The following is a 19,085-nucleotide window of genomic DNA, read 5'->3' as shown; positions in this document are numbered from 1 at the left end:
CCATCAAATCCTATATGAATATTTACACGTTTAATTCTACTATCTCTGCGTGATACCTTAACTCTACCATATGTCTAATAATTCATTGGTCCACTTATCTTAATTAGTCTCCTCGTCTCTCCCTCCGGGTAGGCTAGCATGATTTAGCCCATCATGATAGATGTCTCAGCCAGGTTCGATTCTTGGAGTCCAGTCTTCCAGCCCCGCTGGTTCATGGTGTCGCCTTCTTCTTGAGGGATGCCTCGTTCAAGGTAGCGTCTTCGAAGCCACGTTCTGAAGTCCTTGCACCTCACTCCCCTCGGCTATATCTCGACTTGTTACTACAATGAAATATTCACTTTAAACACACCGCCACATTCTGGATATATATTTAGATTGAGCTAGCACAGATCGCTAACACTTTGCAATACACACTCCTCGTCCTCCACTCTCGTATAACTGCACACTCGCTAGCTTGTGCACTGTGCCATAAACTATTTCCTGCTCTATAAACTATCCACTCGGTTATTGTGTTTTTATGCCCGCTTAACTTGGATTCAACAGTCTATCAGAGGATAAATGTAGACCTCCTTAGCCTATTGTCCACACTTCCTCGGCACCTCGGGAGCTTCGCCCCTACCGCTATTTATCTGAGTCTACAAGTACGGCTTTCTATTGTTACTGATACCATTAAGCACACGCGATCTCATTGATAGGTATTTGAACATCGCGCCACTTACACATCCACCACCTGTAACTCCGTAAGTCTCTTATCCACTGGATCAAAGTTATCGCACTGTAATAATTACACACTGTCTTTGTTCTGAACAAAGGATTTCTGGCGCAATCTAAGCAGACGTGCGACGCGTGCCGGCAGCACTATGATAGTCAACTGGATGATCTCCCCCCATATCACTTGGCTTTTATATGTGGCAGCACCCCAAAGGACGCCAGGGGAAGTCCCGAGAAACAACTTGAGTCTGGAATGTGGCCACTACAGAGCTTCCCACGGTGGTACTGCTTGGAACATATTTATTGATCTAATCATATGTTAATAAACCTAGAGGTATCTACCGCTTCGTAAAATTCTAGTAACCATTTCCATCTTTTTATTTTCTTGAAAAACCTTCAATTACGGGAATTACGGCTCAATTTCCGTAATGTGGTGGGCCTGTCTGCTCCCGCTAAAAATCTCTGTTAAGATGGCATGTCTCTCCCCCAGACAAAATCCCATCTCTCTTTCTCTCTTCCTCACATATTCTTTCTTCGTCACACCTGACCACGCCTTGCCTCGGGAAATCACCTTCTCGATTCCCGCGTTCTGTATAGCATCACGCCCTCACAAACGGCGCCCTACTGCATAATTATCACTGCGTTAAATATCCATACTTGCGGTCATATATAATGGTACAATATCTGTTGTTGGTCTTAATGATATTAAACATAATTTTCATGCTCAACAGGAAAATTTTATTCAGACCACTGGAAGAGTCATGAAAACTACGTACACGGAGTCTAACCTGAGGCCAGTACATGAAACATATTCCTTCTTCTGAAGTGACTGTAATTGAATGGCTTCCTCCAATGGCATGCTACTTAAGGATTTCTGTGTAATAATCCAAGGGGTAAAATACCTTGCGTATCCCGCTAAGGAATTGACTAATTTGACCTGGAAATATGTGTACTTACCTTTCTGTGTAGTTAAGAAGAGAAGACGTGAAATTCTCACTCCTAAATAAAGAAGAGGATTATAACCCACTTCTCTCCAGAGCTGTTTCATAAGACTGAATTCAACCCCATACAGTCTTACAAATCATACTTAAGTTTGTGACAGAGCACAGAATCAAACCATGACCATTCAGAGAGTAGACCACCACCGCTAAATCCTCCATTACGATGCGGGGGGGGCGGGGGGATGCGAACTTTATGCCTCTAGTAACTACTGCATTGAGTATGTCACTTGAAGAACTGTGTGACTGACACACTTCAATTTTACGTTAACAATAATAATAATAACCCGTCAAGACATGTCCTTCAATGGGATGAATATTTATTGAAGGATTTCCTTACATACGTAATTCTTTCTACCTTATTTTCTCACAAATTTCATAAAATTTGCTTTACATCACACCGACATACATAGGTCTTATGGCGACGATAGGATAGGAGTGGGAAGGAGGTGGCCGTAGCCTTCATTTAGGCACAGCCCCAGTGTTTTTCTGGTGTGAAAACAGGAAACCACGGAAAACCATCTTCAGGGCAGCCAACAGTGGGGTTCGAACCCACCATCTCCCGAATGCAACCTGATAGCTACGTGACCCAAACCACGCAGCCACTGGCTTGTACAATTACATTCTGGCACTATTGCAACTTAAAAATATCACTCTCTTGACACTGCAACATTTAACTGGCCATGAATTAAAATTGGCTGAGGTAAACATAAACCTTCACGTCCCTTGAGTTCTATTGATCGTGATACAAAATGCCAAGCGAATTGGAAATGAATGCCTCTTGAAAGAAAATGGAAGTGTTTTATCAGATGTGGTTGAGTCAATTCGAGGGATTAGAACTCTCTCTCCAGCTTTATCTCCACTTATTATTTACGAATAAAAAAATTTTCGTGCATACTTCTTACAATTAGGCCCTAATCTGGTTCCGTTTAGGAGCCGTTGTGAAACGTTCAGATTTTCTAAGGAGCATAACTATGGCTCCAACTTTTAGAATAAAAATATATGGAGGCAAACCATAAATTCCATGGAATTCATGAATTATGTAGGAAGAAGAAGTAGTTAGTTTTCTTCTTCAGTATTAATCTGTTGACGTTAGTGTATGGTTTTGAACTACCGGGTGTAAGCCCAGTAACTTTCAAATTAATTAATTAGTTAAGAATGCCAACTTTCTAGAAAATGATTGCATATTTTGTAAACATGAAGGTTTTGCTTTAAATGACAATCACGATATCAAGATGTGCAAACATTCACCCTGGTATTTCAATAATATTTGACGCGTTAAATCTACAGAGCAGTAGTCGTCGTTACCGATTTCTTACACAACTCATCGAATTCCATTTCTTATGGTTTTGCCTGCATATTTTATGTAGGCAACGTGCTTTGAACAAGGGTAAAAGAGGAGAGTATTTAAATCATTTTTAAATAAGTAATTGTTCGGCGATAAGCATGTGCCAAAAAGGCAAAACCTTCAAGAAGTCTCCCCCAAGAAAAATAATTTTCGCACAAGAAGGAATGAAATATCACCTGTGATATATTTTAGAGGACGATTCACACACAGTAATGAATGACTCTATGCCATTGGTGCGTTGTACCATATTGAGCTGCGCTAATCGAACGTCGCCAGCCGGTTTGGAATTTAATTTTCATCCAGACCCGAACTCCCGTGTAAATTTGGAGGAATTGTTAATGTAATGTGCGCTGTTCAACCACTGGACAGCAAAACAGCGACTATTCCTTCCCACGTTAGTGATATAACATGAGGTCCTAAGTTGAAGCACATTTGTATCATATATCCTTAAAAAAATTCTAGTGCCTCCGGGATGGTCGATAAAAATGCATTCTCGACATTTGTGTTGTTTGGTTGGAGCACGTCAACGATTTCATTAACAATTGTAAGTTATTGTTGGTTTGTTGTGAGTACCATGTCGACCAAATCAAAATTGAAAATAGCACATTAGTATGATACGGAGGATCGATTCACGTCACTAACTACCGGACTGAAAGAAGTTCACAGCCTCAATATTAGAACTTCTCTGAAATCACTCAACCTAACAAATATATGGAGAGACGACATGGAGAAGGAAATGTTTAAATTTACCCTAAATATAGGGTCATATGGCGACGACGGGACAGGAGAGGGCTTGGAGTGGGAAGGAAGCATCCGTGGCCTTAATGAGGTACCCCCAAAAACCCCATGGCACTACAGCCCTTGAAGCGCCTTGGCCTACCAAGCAACAGTTGCTCAGCCCGCAGGCCTGCAGATTACGAGGTGTCGTATGGTCAGCACGACGAATCCTCTCGGCCGTTATTCTTGGCTTTCTAGACCGGGGCCGCTATCTCACCGTCAGATAGCTCCTCAATTCTAATCACGTAGGCTGAGTGAACCTCGAACCGGCCCTCAGGTCCATTTAAAAATCCCTACACCACGGGGCCGGCCTTAATGAGGTACAGACCCCGTAATTGGCCTGGCGTGAATATGGGAAACCAAGGAAAATCAATTTTAGGGCTGCCGACAGTGGGGTTCGAACCCACTATCTCCCGAATACTGGATACTGGCCGCATTTAAGGGTTGGTTTCTCCCTCGCACTCAGCGAGGGATCCCACCACTACCGCCTCAAGGGCAGTGTCCTGGAGCGTGAGGCATTAGGTCGGGGGATAAAACTGGGGAGAATGACCAGTACCTCGCCCAGGCGGCCTCACCTGCTATGCTGAACAGGGGTCTTGCAGAGGGATAGGAGGCTTGGAAGGGATATACAATGAAGAGGGAAGGAAGCGGCCGTGGCCTTAAGTTAGGTACCATCCCGGCCTTTACCTTGAGTAGAAGTGGGAAACCTCGGAAAACCACTTCGAGGATGGCTGAGGTGGGAATCGAACCCACCTCTGCTCATTCAACCTCCCGAGGCTGAGTGGAGCCCGTTCCAGCCCTCGTACCACTTTTCAAATTTCGTAGCAGAGTCGGGAATCGAACCCGGGCCTCCGGGGGTGGCAGCTAATCACACTAACCACTACACCACAGAGGCGGACATCTACCTAATTACGAATTTAAATTAACAAGTTAATTAAATTTCATGGAAAAAATGGAATTAAGAACTTAAAAATTTATTTTGATAAAACTGTTAGTCTAATTGTATATGAAAGCGTTGTTCATGATATTCCCACAAAGTTTCGTGAAAATCCATGCATTAGCTAAACATAGTGTTGCTACATTCGATGTTGTCACTTCTCCACATTCTGGAACATAATGTGATCTGGATGCCTGTACCTGGATATTTCTCTTCATAAAGTGCAACTGCTTATCGTTTATTGCTCTACCCAAATATAAGAAGCGTACCCACAAGTTCGTAATCCGCATAACCCGGACGTTTTGTTCTAGTGCGATTCACTAGACGGAATGTTTACGCGTTAGAGATGTTTCTACCCTGAGCAATGCATAGCATTCTCACGTGGTGTTTCAGAAAATTGAAATCCTATTTAGTCTGCAACCCCTACAATATTCGTTAACATCCATGATTTAACGTTCTTGCGTGTAGCCATTTAGTGAGTCACAATGAAAGCTCCTACAACAGACTTGTCAGACCACCCACTCTTCTGCGGTGTATGTACCTGATGCATCCAGCTATCACTTTTTGGACTAAAATACCGTACCTAACTACATATTGTATCATTTTATTCAGGTTTTCTTTTAAATATTGCATTTTTAACATCAGTGCGTTTATTTTCAGGCTGTTCGTCCGTAGGCAGTAATTTGCAGCAGCTTCGGGTTCCAGTGCAGTACTGACTGCAGAAGTATCGGTTACTGTATACCATCGACTTCTGGTGGATATCAATGGAGAAATTCTTCTTACTGTGGTAATCAGTACTGTGATCTCAACAGTCAAGAATGTTCCGAGAATCAAAGTGCTTGTGCAGGACCCAACACGCAAGTAAACATTTTCTGTGGTACTTTAGGTTCCTATCACCCTGATCCATCCGATTGTCGTAAATCATACTATTGTGATTCTGATGGCACAGCAATATTGGAGATGGCATATTCTTCTCACTACGGGTACAATGCCTGTACAAAGACATGTGATATTACCAACAACCAGTGTAATAGCAGAGGGAATGCATGTAGCAGAGCAGGAGAAGTTCACTTAGTAGCAAATAACAATCAGCTGTTTTATGTCTGCAGTGCAAACAGCCAGGGGACACTCACGCCTCTAATGATGAGTTGTTGGGACCATGAAGTGTTCGATACAACAAGACAACTGTGTGATCCAAGGACTGGTGCAGGATGGACATCGGATGGAGGAGAAACATCGTGTTCTGTGACGTGTACCACATCAGGGGTTATTGCAAATCCTTGTAACTGCGGAGGGTACTATTATTGTAGATCTGATCTCACTTCGATCGCTGTAAATTGCACGTCTGGTTACCATTTTGATTCCACCAACGCTGGATGCACCGTTGGTGACCGCACCATTACGTAAACGTTCCCCTGAATGTCTCTAATAATTATTTAGATGTAATACGTAAACCTTTGTACTGCTGTATATGAAACAACTGGACAATAAAGACTATTATAATATATATTATTATTTGTTGAATAAAAATAAGAATTTATGTGGAGCCATTGTGTCGGTGAATTCAGTGTATTTCAACAAGTAATCTCGATAAGTATAACGTACAGCTGCACACAGAAATATACTTCGTTTTATCTTCGACTACGCACTGCTAACAAATGTAAGTCCAAATTTACATTAAATATCGCATGATAATTAATGTACAATGCTGAATCAAATTCTTGATTGGGTCCAAACCACAATTTTAACAAATGAAGACAAAATATCCGTAGATTATGTCACATTGTACAAAATGATAAATATTGATGAGCGATATAGTTAACGGAGATGAAACTGGTGGAGTTTCTGGACTGATCCGGCCGTGGCATGGAGTCACCCCTTGTGCATTAATAATACACAGATACTTACAAAGGTACATTATATTAACGTGTATATACACGGGCTAAAATTTGATTGACTTCACACGATTGTCTTTTGTTAATCATTGTATCCTCACGCTGGGGATACGCCCGATTAATAGAAGATCTCATGTCTAGGAACTTCCTCGCAGTGCGGGTATTTTTCAAGAGAAAATCCTTTTGAAGCTCTATGCAAGTCCATGGATGTAGACTGAGTGTGGATAATGCCATGTGGAGAATATAGGGAATGACATCAAAACTGTTGGAAGGATTGTTACAGAACAATGTTTCCGCTTTGCTTGCGCGGGGTGGGGTTGAAGGTTGCATTGTCACTGGCTTCTCACCGAATTCACTCTGTGGTTCGAACAGCAGACAGTGAACGTTGGATATTGAAATAAAATAGCTTGTCCCGATAGTTCGGAGTCTGCGTAAAACCTGGAGGTCGTCTGGCTATAATCACGATATCAACAGTCACTCCATGTACAGAAGGTCATTGGGGAGCTCTGCGGACGATGCTCGAAGGGCAATTAGCTTATGAAAAGCCGTATCTCCCCCAGCGATCATGCTCATTTGGAAAACCAACCTTGTAAATTGGTGTTAAAACTTATTTTTGATAGTATGTAGAGGTCACCTTCACATTATTAGCGACACGGCGAATGGTTATCTTGCCAACGTAGCACTATAGAGCAATGATCATGAAACCCTTGAAAAACATTCCTGACATTCTTTATACAATGTTTGATTTTTTAAATGTCTCTAGGGCGGTAGTAAATCGAGTGCGGCTCGTTACAGTCACTAAGGTACATACATGCTTAGTCTAATGTCACCACATTTTTCCATCGGTCCGCTGCCAGATAACCCCCATAACGCTTTCTTGCCTTAGCGCGACGTTCCGAAATGTGACGACGCAGCAGCTAGTGAACTCGACGCTTATGCCGCTTTCCTAAAATTCGAGGGTTTTTTTATTATGGTGTTAACTGTTGAAACTGACATCTCCAACTTGCGTGCGATGGTACTTGTGAGGCACTTTCCTCACCACGTGGAGTACTGCAAGTGGCTGGTAGTGGATTTGCCCGTTTTCCCCTCTCGAATTAAGCCCAGTCGGCCATTGCTTATTTTATTCAATACAGCATTGATCCCGTTCCTTGATATCAAGAAATCAAGCTTCTTGCACAATCCTTGGATTACAGAATAGCTATATTTAGCATCGGAAAGGGCTGTTATGTACCACTCCCAGTTAGGGTGAACCCGATTCGGCATCGTTACAGGTAATGTCACTATACATTACACACACATTCTCAGTACAGACGTGAATCACCACTTCCCATTCTGACGTCGTCAAGTTGATGACAGCGCCGCAAGCGGCCGTCGAGCTCGTCACCAGAGATCCCGAACTACCTTCTGTATTATGATATCGTCGCTTCACCGGTAAAAGGTTGTAATCCACAAAGCTCTTCCTATCCATTATTCTCCTTAAGACTGGTCACGTCTCCCAGCCACATATGGATATGCAGTCCATCAGAACAATGTCCGTTGAGTTCGTTTTCCTATGCCGACGAGTAACCGAAAATGAACCTAACATGCATTATACAATAGGAGTGCGTAAATGCGTAATGCAAGCATACATTCGTATAGTACGGTACAGTAAGGTTAAGTTTCCTTTACACATGGGCATAGGAAAATGAACACAACAAAATTTGTTCTGATGGACTGCATAACCATATGTGGCAGGGAGGCGTGACCAGTCTTAAGGAGAATAATCGGTAGGAAGAGCTTTGTGGATTACAACCTTTTACCGGTGAAGCGACGATATTTTAGCTGCTATAGGGTAGGTTAAATACACTGACTGACAGAGCCAATGCAACACCAAGAAGGAGTGGTTCGAAAGGGATGAAAGTTGGAGAATAAACAGAGACGGCACGGACGAATAATTGATGTTTATTTCAAACCGATATGCAGGTTACACAATGCGCACGGCATCGACTCAGTAGGATGTAGGACCACCGCGAGCGGCGATGCACGCAGAAACACGTCGAGGTACAGAGTCAATAAGAGTGCGGATGGTGTCCTGAGGGATGGTTCTCCATTCTCTGTCAACCATTTGCCACAGTTGGTCGTCCGTACGAGGCTGGGACAGAGTTTGCAAACGGCGTTCAATGAGATTCCACACGTGTTCGACTGGTGAGAGATCCGGAGAGTACGCTGGCCACGGAAGCATCTGTACTCCTCGTAGAGCCTGTTGGGAGATGCGAGCAGTGTGTGGGTGGGCATTATCCTGCTGAAACAGGGCATTGGGCAGCCCCTGAAGGTACGGGAGTGCCACCGGCCGCAGCACATGCTGCACGTAGCGGTGGGCATTTAACGTGCCTTGAATACGCACTAGAGGTGACGTGGAATCATACGCAATAGCGCCCCAAACCATGATGCCGCGTTGTCTAGCGGTAGGGCGCTCCACAGTTACTGCCGGATTTGACCTTTCTCCACGCCGACCACACTCGTCTGCGGTGACTGTCACTGACAGAACACAAGCGTGACTCATCGGAGAACACGACGTTCCGCCATTCCCTCATCCAAGTCGCTCTAGCCCGGCACCATGCCAGGCGTGCACGTCTATGCTGTGGAGTCAATGGTAGTCTTCTGAGCGGACGCCGGGAGTGCAGGCCTCCTTCAACCAATCGACGGGAAATTGTTCTGGTCGATATTGGAACAGCCAGGGTGTCTTGCACATGCTGAAGAATGGCGGTTGACGTGGCGTGCGGGGCTGCCACCGCTTGGCGGCGGATGCGCCGATCCTCGCGTGCTGACGTCACTCGGGCTGCGCCTGGACCCCTTGCACGTGCCACATGTCCCTGCGCCAACCATCTTCGCCACAGGCGCTGCACCGTGGACACATCCCTATGGGTATCGGCTGCGATTTGACGAAGCGACAAACCTGCCCTTCTCAGCCCGATCACCATACCCCTCGTAAAGTCGTCTGTCTGCTGGAAATGCCTCCGTTGACGGCGGCCTGGCATTCTTAGCTATACACGTGTCCTGTGGCACACGACAACACGTTCTACAATGACTGTCGGCTGAGAAATCACGGTACGAAGTGGGCCATTCGCCAACGCCGTGTCCCATTTATCGTTCGCTACGTGCGCAGCACAGCGGCGCATTTCACATCATGAGCATACCTCAGTGACGTCAGTCTACCCTGCAATTGGCATAAAGTTCTGACCACTCCTTCTTGGTGTTGCATTTGCTCTGTCAGTCAGTGTACTTTGGGTAGGGCATCTACATGAGAAATGCAGTCTTCCAGTCTTATCGACAAATAGGTCATTTTGATTATTATTATTATTATTATTATTATTATTATTATTATTATTATTATTATTATTATTATTATTATTATTATTATTATTATTATTATTATTACAATTCTCCACTTTTAGGATCGGCTTAGCTGCATGACTGGCTAGACGCCCATTTGCCGTACAAGAGTCTATGAGATGAAATCCAGGGCAATCGATTGTGTATTTAAGAATGGTTAAGGGCGAGAGACCCCCGTCAATAGATGTACTTAAACCCTATCGGACGACCTTCTATGGTGAACTTCCATTAAATGCCAATTATGTGCCATACATTGGATGCGGGTGTGGGCTACATTGAATGTTATAATGTACTGTATACCCATGATTATAAAAGTTGCAACACCATGAAGTGAGGTTGAAACCCATGTAAAGCTCACAGCAATAAAAACAGGGTATTAAAAGCAAGTGCTTAGAATTTTGGAGTGCCGAGCAAGTGGCCTTGCGGTTAGGGTCGCTCAGCGCTGAGCTTGCATTCGGGAGATAGTGTGTTCGAATACCGCTCTCAGCAGCCCTGACGATGGTTTTCCGTGGTTTCCCATTATCGCACCTGGCAAATGGGGCTGTACCATAATTAAGGCCACGGCCACTTCTTTCTCTCTCGTAGCTCTAGCCTATCACATCGTCGCCCCAAGACCTATCTGTCTCGGTGCGACGTCAAGCAAATTGCAAAGAAGAGAAAAAAGGTGTAGAGTAATTACTCATCTCTGGGCCCAGCAGCACCCTCTGGAATGTCTCTGCTGGCTGTGGACTTGCCATGCAGTAAGCTTATCAGAGTAAAGAGGCTGTTAACTTTTCTCCAAGAGTCAGATTAAACAAACAACACAATTTCGACGGAGACGAATGATTGGTCTGTGCGAAGGGAGATTTTCTTCCTGTGATATATCACCTCGTATGGGATACCGTACCACATCCTTGACTGAGTAGTCAGCGTCACGATTTATTTATTCAGAAAGTGACGTGTTCGATTCCCAACCACATCAGAAATGTTAATCACGCTGTGCGTTTATAATTCACATTTGAGGTGGTTAGAAGCAAAAAGGGAGCACGTGCCAAAATGAAGAAGAAATGTTAGTATGCGGCAAGTGTAAAGGAAGAACCCATCCCTTTGGCGGCAAAACAGTGCAAGTTCTATCACTGATAGGTGCTGCAATGCAGCATGTTGCTTCATAACCACTTCACCAAACTTTTATATTGTCTGGTGGTAGAGGGAGACAGTGACACTTGTACCTCATTGCCTCCAAACTGCTCACCTGGAGTAAACCTAAGAACTGGCTGAATGCAGTTGCAAAGGCGCATATCGAGTTTCAGGTAATCAGAATGACTACTGAAGATTTTCATTCAACTAAAAATATGAACAAGTCCCTAAAACATACTGTTGTGGTGATCAGCAATTTTCAATGGTTCCGTTTAAAGAAGGATTGCCCATTTACATTTTACTAGGTCGGTGGGTGCAGAGTAGGTTCCGGCCTACAAGTAGCGACGGCTGGTCCGTAGTCCGACAGCTCCACATTCCGACCGACCAACCGAGCAGACGAGGAGTGGCCCCGGCTCTACCACGGCTCCATGCATTAACATTCAGGAGAGGGAGAGGGGCTGGTTCTCACCATTGGCTGTCCTGAAAAAGGTTTTTCGTGGTTTTTCATTCCCCTGTAATAACGCAAAAGCCGGGACAGTTCCTAGCATAGGTCACGGCCGGCAACCCCTCACATTCTCCACACATCTCCATCACCACCACAAATCTCCTGGCATGAGAGACGGCGTCACTGCCTCTTGAAGTGTAGTAGTGGTACAAGTGCTCGCTCGTTGACATTGTGGAGTTTGAAACGTGTGACATGAAAATACGTAAGGTTGGGTGGGCAACAACGAGTGCATTACCTTTAACCCCTTTGTATGAATTACCTCCAGAAATCACCACTGTAAAATACTGCTAGAATCATTTCTACAATATTTTCCTCCAACTCACAACAAATTAAAAAACACACAAGCGTGCCTGACAGAAGGAAAAAGGTCTCTGCTGCAATGGCGTCTTCTTCGACAACAGTGGAGGACAATGATGATGACCTCATGGAATACTTCTGGGATTCAGACTAATAATCATTCACACCTAACATATGAAGTTTACTTTCTGTTGATACTTAATATTACTGGTTTTAATAATTTAACATTTTGTAATTTTGTGACAATAAAAATACTATGCATAACAAATTGTTTTATTATCTTATAACATTAACCAAAACATGAAAGGGTACAAGTGACTGAGTTGGAAGTAAAAGGGTGCAAGTGATTGCAGGCTTGCGCTTAAAAATTATTGTTCCAAGGGTAATAATTATTATTGTTTAAGATTTCTCATACAAATGTATAACATTACATAGAATAAGTATTTCGATTAACATCCACCATAATTTAAAATAGTATGCAATCTTTGCAACTCTTTTTCTCAGAAGTATATTTTGGTACTTATACCCCTTCGAATCTAACCCCCTTATTTCATTTGCGTCACTAACCACTATATTGAAATTTCCAACTTCTATATTTTTCAACGAATTTTTACCTTTCTTAGTTACATCCCCTCTGATATAGTAATGTTGCCAAGTTTCAGTATTGTACATATAAAACCTTCTGAGTAGGAATTTATTTACTTTCATGTTATCAGCATCGAAAAAAAATCCACTTGGCATCAAATATTGCACAATTATGCCGGGTAGCTACACTAAAAATATCACTTTCAAAGATTGTTGTTTGACAGATATATTGGCATGTAGATTTGTTTTAAATATTTTTTTTTAATGTGTATACACAACATTTCGTTGGTCAAAAATAATCTTGAATCACCATCCGCCTGATATTACCATTTAAGCTACTATCTCCCTATTACTGTGTAAATTTCACCTGCATCAGACAACAATTACATGATAAGGGACTAGAAAACATAAAGACTTTGCTAAGCCATAAAATGCAAAATAAAGGTCTACGCAACTTCACTCACTTTAGAATAAGTGCTCCCTTCCGACTTCTTTTTCCTCTCCTGCAGTGATATTTTCATCACCTTCTTTTTCTTCAACTCTGCTTTCACCTGAGCTCCTTTTCCTGCTTTATTGGGGCGTGTTAAGTAGAGTGTGAAACAACTAAATGCCAGCACAGCGTCATTTAAAGGAAGCGTTGTGGACTTCTTGCGGCATTTACAAAATAAAAGCATTTCTTGATAGAGCATAATCATGGTATTTTTCGTGTTTTAAAACCAATTTCGATAGCTTTCTTGAAATTAATGAAATTTCAGTATACTGTCCACTTTTAATCCTTGCTCATAAATCCGTACAAAGAATGGGTACTTCAGGTAGCAAGAAATATGCGTCTTATATGACGAGAGCTGGTAGTAGGCCTAATATTTTTCTTCATATTATGTGCGGATGAAATGGAAGCGACAGCGGCAGGGATACGTAATCGGCTGTGGATGGAAACCCACAAAGTTTAATACTTCTGTTGATATTCAAAGAGACCGAGCAAGTGGCGGCGCGGTTTTGGTCACGTAGCAGTTTTGCTAGTTGTTTTACGTCGCACCGACCCAGATAGGTCTTACGGCGACGATGGGACAGGAAAGGGCTAGGAGTGGGAAGGAAGCGGCCCTGGCCTTAATTAAGGTACAGCCCCAGCATTTGCCTGGTGTGAAAATGGAAAACCACGGAAAACCATTTTCAGGGCTGCCGACAGTGGGGTTCGAACCTACTATCTCCCGAATACTGGATACTGGCCGCACTTAAGCGACTGCAGCTATCTAGCTCGGTCACGTAGCTATCAGCTTGCATTCGGGACATAGTGGGTTTGAAACCCACTGTCAGCCCTGTCACTTCCCAGCCCTTCGTCGTCATCAGCCCTATCTGTGTTGGTGCGAGGTACAGCAAATTCTAAACAAACAAAAAAAGAAAAAAATCGGAGACATGTTACGGAACATAACTAAATGCTGTCCAAAATGCAAAATCGCGAGTGTTTTAATTCTAATCAAGTTAGATTTACTAAGTTCCCGTGTATGCCCAATATCCCGATTCGTAAGCTTGAATTTTCAGGAAAATAGTGCGAGGTATACCCGAAGAAATACGGTATTCGTAATGTACAGACATAACTATATGTTATACAGAGTGTTAGGGGTATACGTGCAGATATTAAGCTAGTCAGCAAAGAAAAATACATCTCACAATATATGCTATGTGCTTTTTACCTTTTCCTAGTAGTTTGCCCATAACTGAGCCAAATATTTCAGGACCGAATGTGTTTGAACGGCCGTTGCAGGATATCCCGGTTACGTCATTCTGTCCACGCGTAGTGGAAGAACAGTAGCAGAGTATAGGGCTTGTTGAACCTGTTTCTTATCGCAGGCCAAAACATGTTGTTGTTCACCTCCCTTAAAGGCTTGGAAAGTAGGAGAGGATGACTCGCGTGCCAGGCCACTTGCTGCACTAGAAAACCGGTCTAGGGTATTCTGTGTGAAATGTACACAGAATCCGTAGAGTGACCTCGAAGATCCGTACCAGCACATACGTGCGAATCAAGTATTGTGTAGTTGCGTGTGATTTATAAGACGTCAATGGCATTACTCAGTGATCCAAGCTGACAAAATGAAAGGAAATAGTTAATAAGTAATTTAAAAATGGGCGCAACAATAAAAATGCTGTTATTGCGACAGTCTACGATGAATTTCTGACAATAGACAATTCGAGTTGTCTATGCTTATTCATAAACATTTCAGGTCAATGAAAGGACGGTGGACACTGAAAGAAAAGGCTGTAAGTATTCAGTGCAATTTTTATTAATGAGACAGATTTCAAAAACCGTAGTTGCAACCATGCGTGAAAATTGCTCGAAGGAAAAATAGCTATTGTGGATTTTTTTTGCTAGTTGCTTTACGTCGCACCAACACAGATAGGTCTTATGGCGACGATGGGACAGGAAAGGGCTAGGAGTGGGAAGGAAGCGGCCGTGGCCTTAATTAAGGTACAGCCCCTGCTTTTGCCTGGTGTGAAAATGGGAAACCACGGAAAACCATCTTCAGGGCCTCCGACAGTGGGGTTCGAACCTGCTATCTCCCGAATACTGGATACTGGCAGCACTTAAGCGACTGCAGCTATCGAGCTCGGTCTATTGTGGAATTGCCGCCGGGCATTTCTAAATGAAGGCTTATTCTTCCTTTTCCTAATCTGTTTACCCTCCAGGGTTGGTTTTCCCTCGGACTTAGTGAGGGATCCCTCCTCTACCTCCGCAAGGGCAGTGTCCTGGAGCGTGAGACATTGGGTCGGGGGATACAACTTGGGATAATGACCAGTACTTCGCCCAGGTGGCCTCACCTTCTATGCTGAACAGGGGCCTTGCGGGGGCCTTGCGGGGGAATGGGGTGATTGAAAGGGATAGACAGGGAAGAGGGAAGGAAGCGGCCGTGGCCTTAAGTTAGGTACCTTCCCGGCATTTGCCTGGAGAAGTGGGAAACTACGGGAAACCACATTCAGGATGGCTGAGGTGGGAATCGAACCACTTCTACTCATTTGACCTCCCGAGGCTTAGTGGACCCCGTTCCAGCCCTGGTACCACTTTTCAAATTTCGTGCCGGAGCTGAGAATGGAACACGGGCCTCCGGGGGGTGGCAGCTAAGCACACTACCCACTATACCACAGAGGTGGACAGAAGGCTAATTACTGGACAGTATGTGCCGATAGTTAATGTAACGGACCCGTTTAATTAAAACTTCCGTAATAATAATGTTACTACTACTAATAATAATAATATCTTTACGTTCCACTAACTAACTTTCACGGTTTTCGGAGATGCTGAAGTGCCAGAATTTTGTACCGCAGTACTTTTTTAAATGCGAGTAAATCTACAGACACGAGACTGGCGTATTTCAGCACCTTCAAATACCACCGAACTGAGCCGCCATCGAACCTGCCAAGGTGGGATCAGAAGACCAGCGCCCTATCGTCCGAGCTACCTAGACCGGCATTGGAGCTTAGAGTAAGTTGATCGTGCGGTTAGGGGCGCGCAGCTGTGAGCTTGTATTCTGGTGATAGTGGGTTCGAACTCCACTGTTGGCAGCCGGAAAGACGGTTTTCCGTAGTTTCCCATTTTCACATCAGGGAAATGCTGGGACTGTACCTTTATTAGACTTCGAACACTTCCTTCCCACTTGTATCCCTTTTCTCTCCCATCGTCGCCGTAAGACCTATTTGTGTCGGTGCGACGTAAAACAATTTGTAAGTACATGTTTCGGTAATTTCAGAGACATGTCTGCAATTGTAATATTAATAATAATTCGGACCTGTTAAAATTTCACTATTTTCTTTAGTGTTTTCTGACAGATTACGAGCTACGAAGTTTGAGTGAGGCGATTAACTTTCATTTTCATAATAGTAATAATAGACTAACACAGTTTTTATAATAATATTGTTAGTGGCTATTCGACGGATGCAAGCTGACAGCTGCGCTCTCCTAATCACACGGCCAACTCGCCCAGTAATAATAATAATAATAATAATAATAATAATAATCATAATCATAATCATAATAATAATAATAATAATAATAATAATAATAATAATAATAAATCTTTTCGTGCCAATGGAGACGCGCGGTGTCGGAATTTTTCCCACAGGTATTCTTTAACGTGCCTGTAAATCTACCGAACAGAAGCGGTCGTATTTGAGCACCTTCAAATACCAGCGGACTGAGCCAGGATCGAGCCTGCTAAGTTTAATTAATTTATATTCATAATATGTCTCTTACTGGTATGAAGTAAAACGTTCGATGTGTTTTGACATATCAATTCCGATACTACTAACTTGGAAATACTATTCCATGCATTCTTTCGTTGACGTAATAAACTTTATTTACGCACATGTCAACACGGGATGTTTCTGCATACGGCGAGTTGGACTCCCAAAAGACCATGATATTGAAATCGCACTGTGGGAGAATATTCCACGTAAGCAGTTCGACAATGCACTAGACCTGTCACGTGCCGATTCGGTTGTCTGCTGTACCTAGCGACGGGGATGTGGCTGGACGGGTTCCCCGCCCCTACATGAAACCGGTCTGTCTGACCTTGACCTGAATAACAGCTGTCAGAGATGCCAATTATCGTCCGTACTAGTACGCTAGTTACTTCGTAGTAGTAGCATCAGTAGTAGTATTTGAATAATGCCAGTGTACGAATACCACGAATACCATGATATGCTGCTAGTGTATCGTGTGGCAGAACAGAACACGGGTCGCCCTTCATGAATCTATCGGGAAAGGCTTCGAGCAATTTATATTTTGTTTCTTATTCACTACGAGTTAAAACAGAGGACACTTTGCGTTTTTAAGGGCCGATGACATTAAGACAGCAATCATCATCATCATCATCTTCGTCGTTGTCGTCATCATCATTATCATCATCACGTATAAATATTCAATAAAATAATTGTTTTATATTCATCATTACTGAAATAGGAACTATAAGTTAACATTTAACTTAAGAAATTTGCCTAGAGTGTTTTGTTAATTTACAAAAGAAAGTTTAAAATTTATTTTCGTGTAAGGCAATCTGTATGTTTTTGTTTTCTAAACTGTTGTACTGTAATGTTTAACATAGGTACATTTTTTGTTCACAGGCGTTTTCGTGTACGTTCGTAAATACGTACTTTTCTATTCGAGATAGTCTTGTTACCGTCCACCTGGAATTACGGAGCCCGTACCGTATGTTAGTTCATTATTTTTCTGCAACAGAGTGTTACTAATGCGACTGTAGTTCCTACGACCACGCCACTCTTATGTCTGTGTCACTAATGTGCGCTTTGTTCGGTTCTGTACTGCTTGACTATGTGGTTCTCGTTACCTTCTTCTTCCTCTTCTTCTACAGCAGCTTTATGTCTTAACAGGTATATTGTATTCTACCGACATCATCTTAACACGTAGTAGCGTAATCTGCTGCGATTTACCGAGCTCGATAGCTGCAGTCGCTTAAGTCTGGCTCCATGGCTAAATGGTTATCGTGCTGGCCTTTGGTCACAGGGGTCCCGGGTTAGATTCCCGGCAGTGTCGGGAATTTAACCTTAATTGGTTAATTTTGCTGGCATGGGAACTGGGTGTATGTGCCATCTTCATCATCATTTCATCCTCATCACCACGCACAGGTCGTGGATACAGGTCCTTATGTACCACAACATCACCGGCTTTCAGGCCAGATCCATGGCTAAATGGTTAGCGTGCTGGTCCTTGATCACAGGGGTCCCGGGTTCGATACGCAGCAAGGACGCGAATTTTAACCCCCATAGGTTAATTTTGCCGGCACGGGGGCTGTGTGTGTGTGTTGTCTTCATCATCATTTCATCCTCATTACGACACGCAGGTCGCCTACGGGTGTCAAATCGAAAGACATTCTTCCGACGAGCCGAACTTGTCCTCGAACACTCCCGGAACTAAAAGCCATACGACATTTCATTTCAGTGTGGCCAGTATCCATTTTCGGGAGATAGTGGGTTCGAACCCCACTCTCGGCAGCCCAGAAGATGGTTTTCCGTGGTTTCCCATTTTCACACCAGGCAAATGCTGGGGTTGTAGCATAATTAAGGCCACTGCCGCTTCCTTCCCTGCCCTAGCCCTTTCCAGTCCCATCGTCGCCATAAGGCCTATCTGTGTAGGTGCGACGTAAAGCCAATAGCTGCTGCGATTTGTTATTAGCACCATCATAGTAAAATGTAATATCGTTGTGGGGGAATCTTCTTAGATACATTCGACATCTGTGGATTGTGTATAATTTGATAACTCATCTGTACGCTTTGTGTTTGCTGGCACAATAAATGGTATTCTTCGAGTAATTTTAATGTCTACTCTTATTTAGGTAGCATGTTCACATTATCCATTATTAGGCCAGGTGATCAACATTCTTTCTCTATCATTCTGTCGGACGCCTGATAGATCTCCTTCCTTTAGTTCAGTAGCAAAGAACGTGCTTCAACGGTCCTCCACCCTCAGTCCTTCGGGTAAAGTTTTACAGTTCTTCTGGTATTTGTTGTCAATTAAAGACCGGACTTCTATTTAAGT

Source organism: Anabrus simplex, chromosome 2, assembly GCF_040414725.1.
Source record: "Anabrus simplex isolate iqAnaSimp1 chromosome 2, ASM4041472v1, whole genome shotgun sequence".
NCBI classification, from domain to species: Eukaryota; Metazoa; Arthropoda; class Insecta; order Orthoptera; family Tettigoniidae; genus Anabrus; species Anabrus simplex.
The sequence above is the reverse complement of the archived record's forward strand: the minus strand, read 5'-3'. Positions refer to the sequence as shown.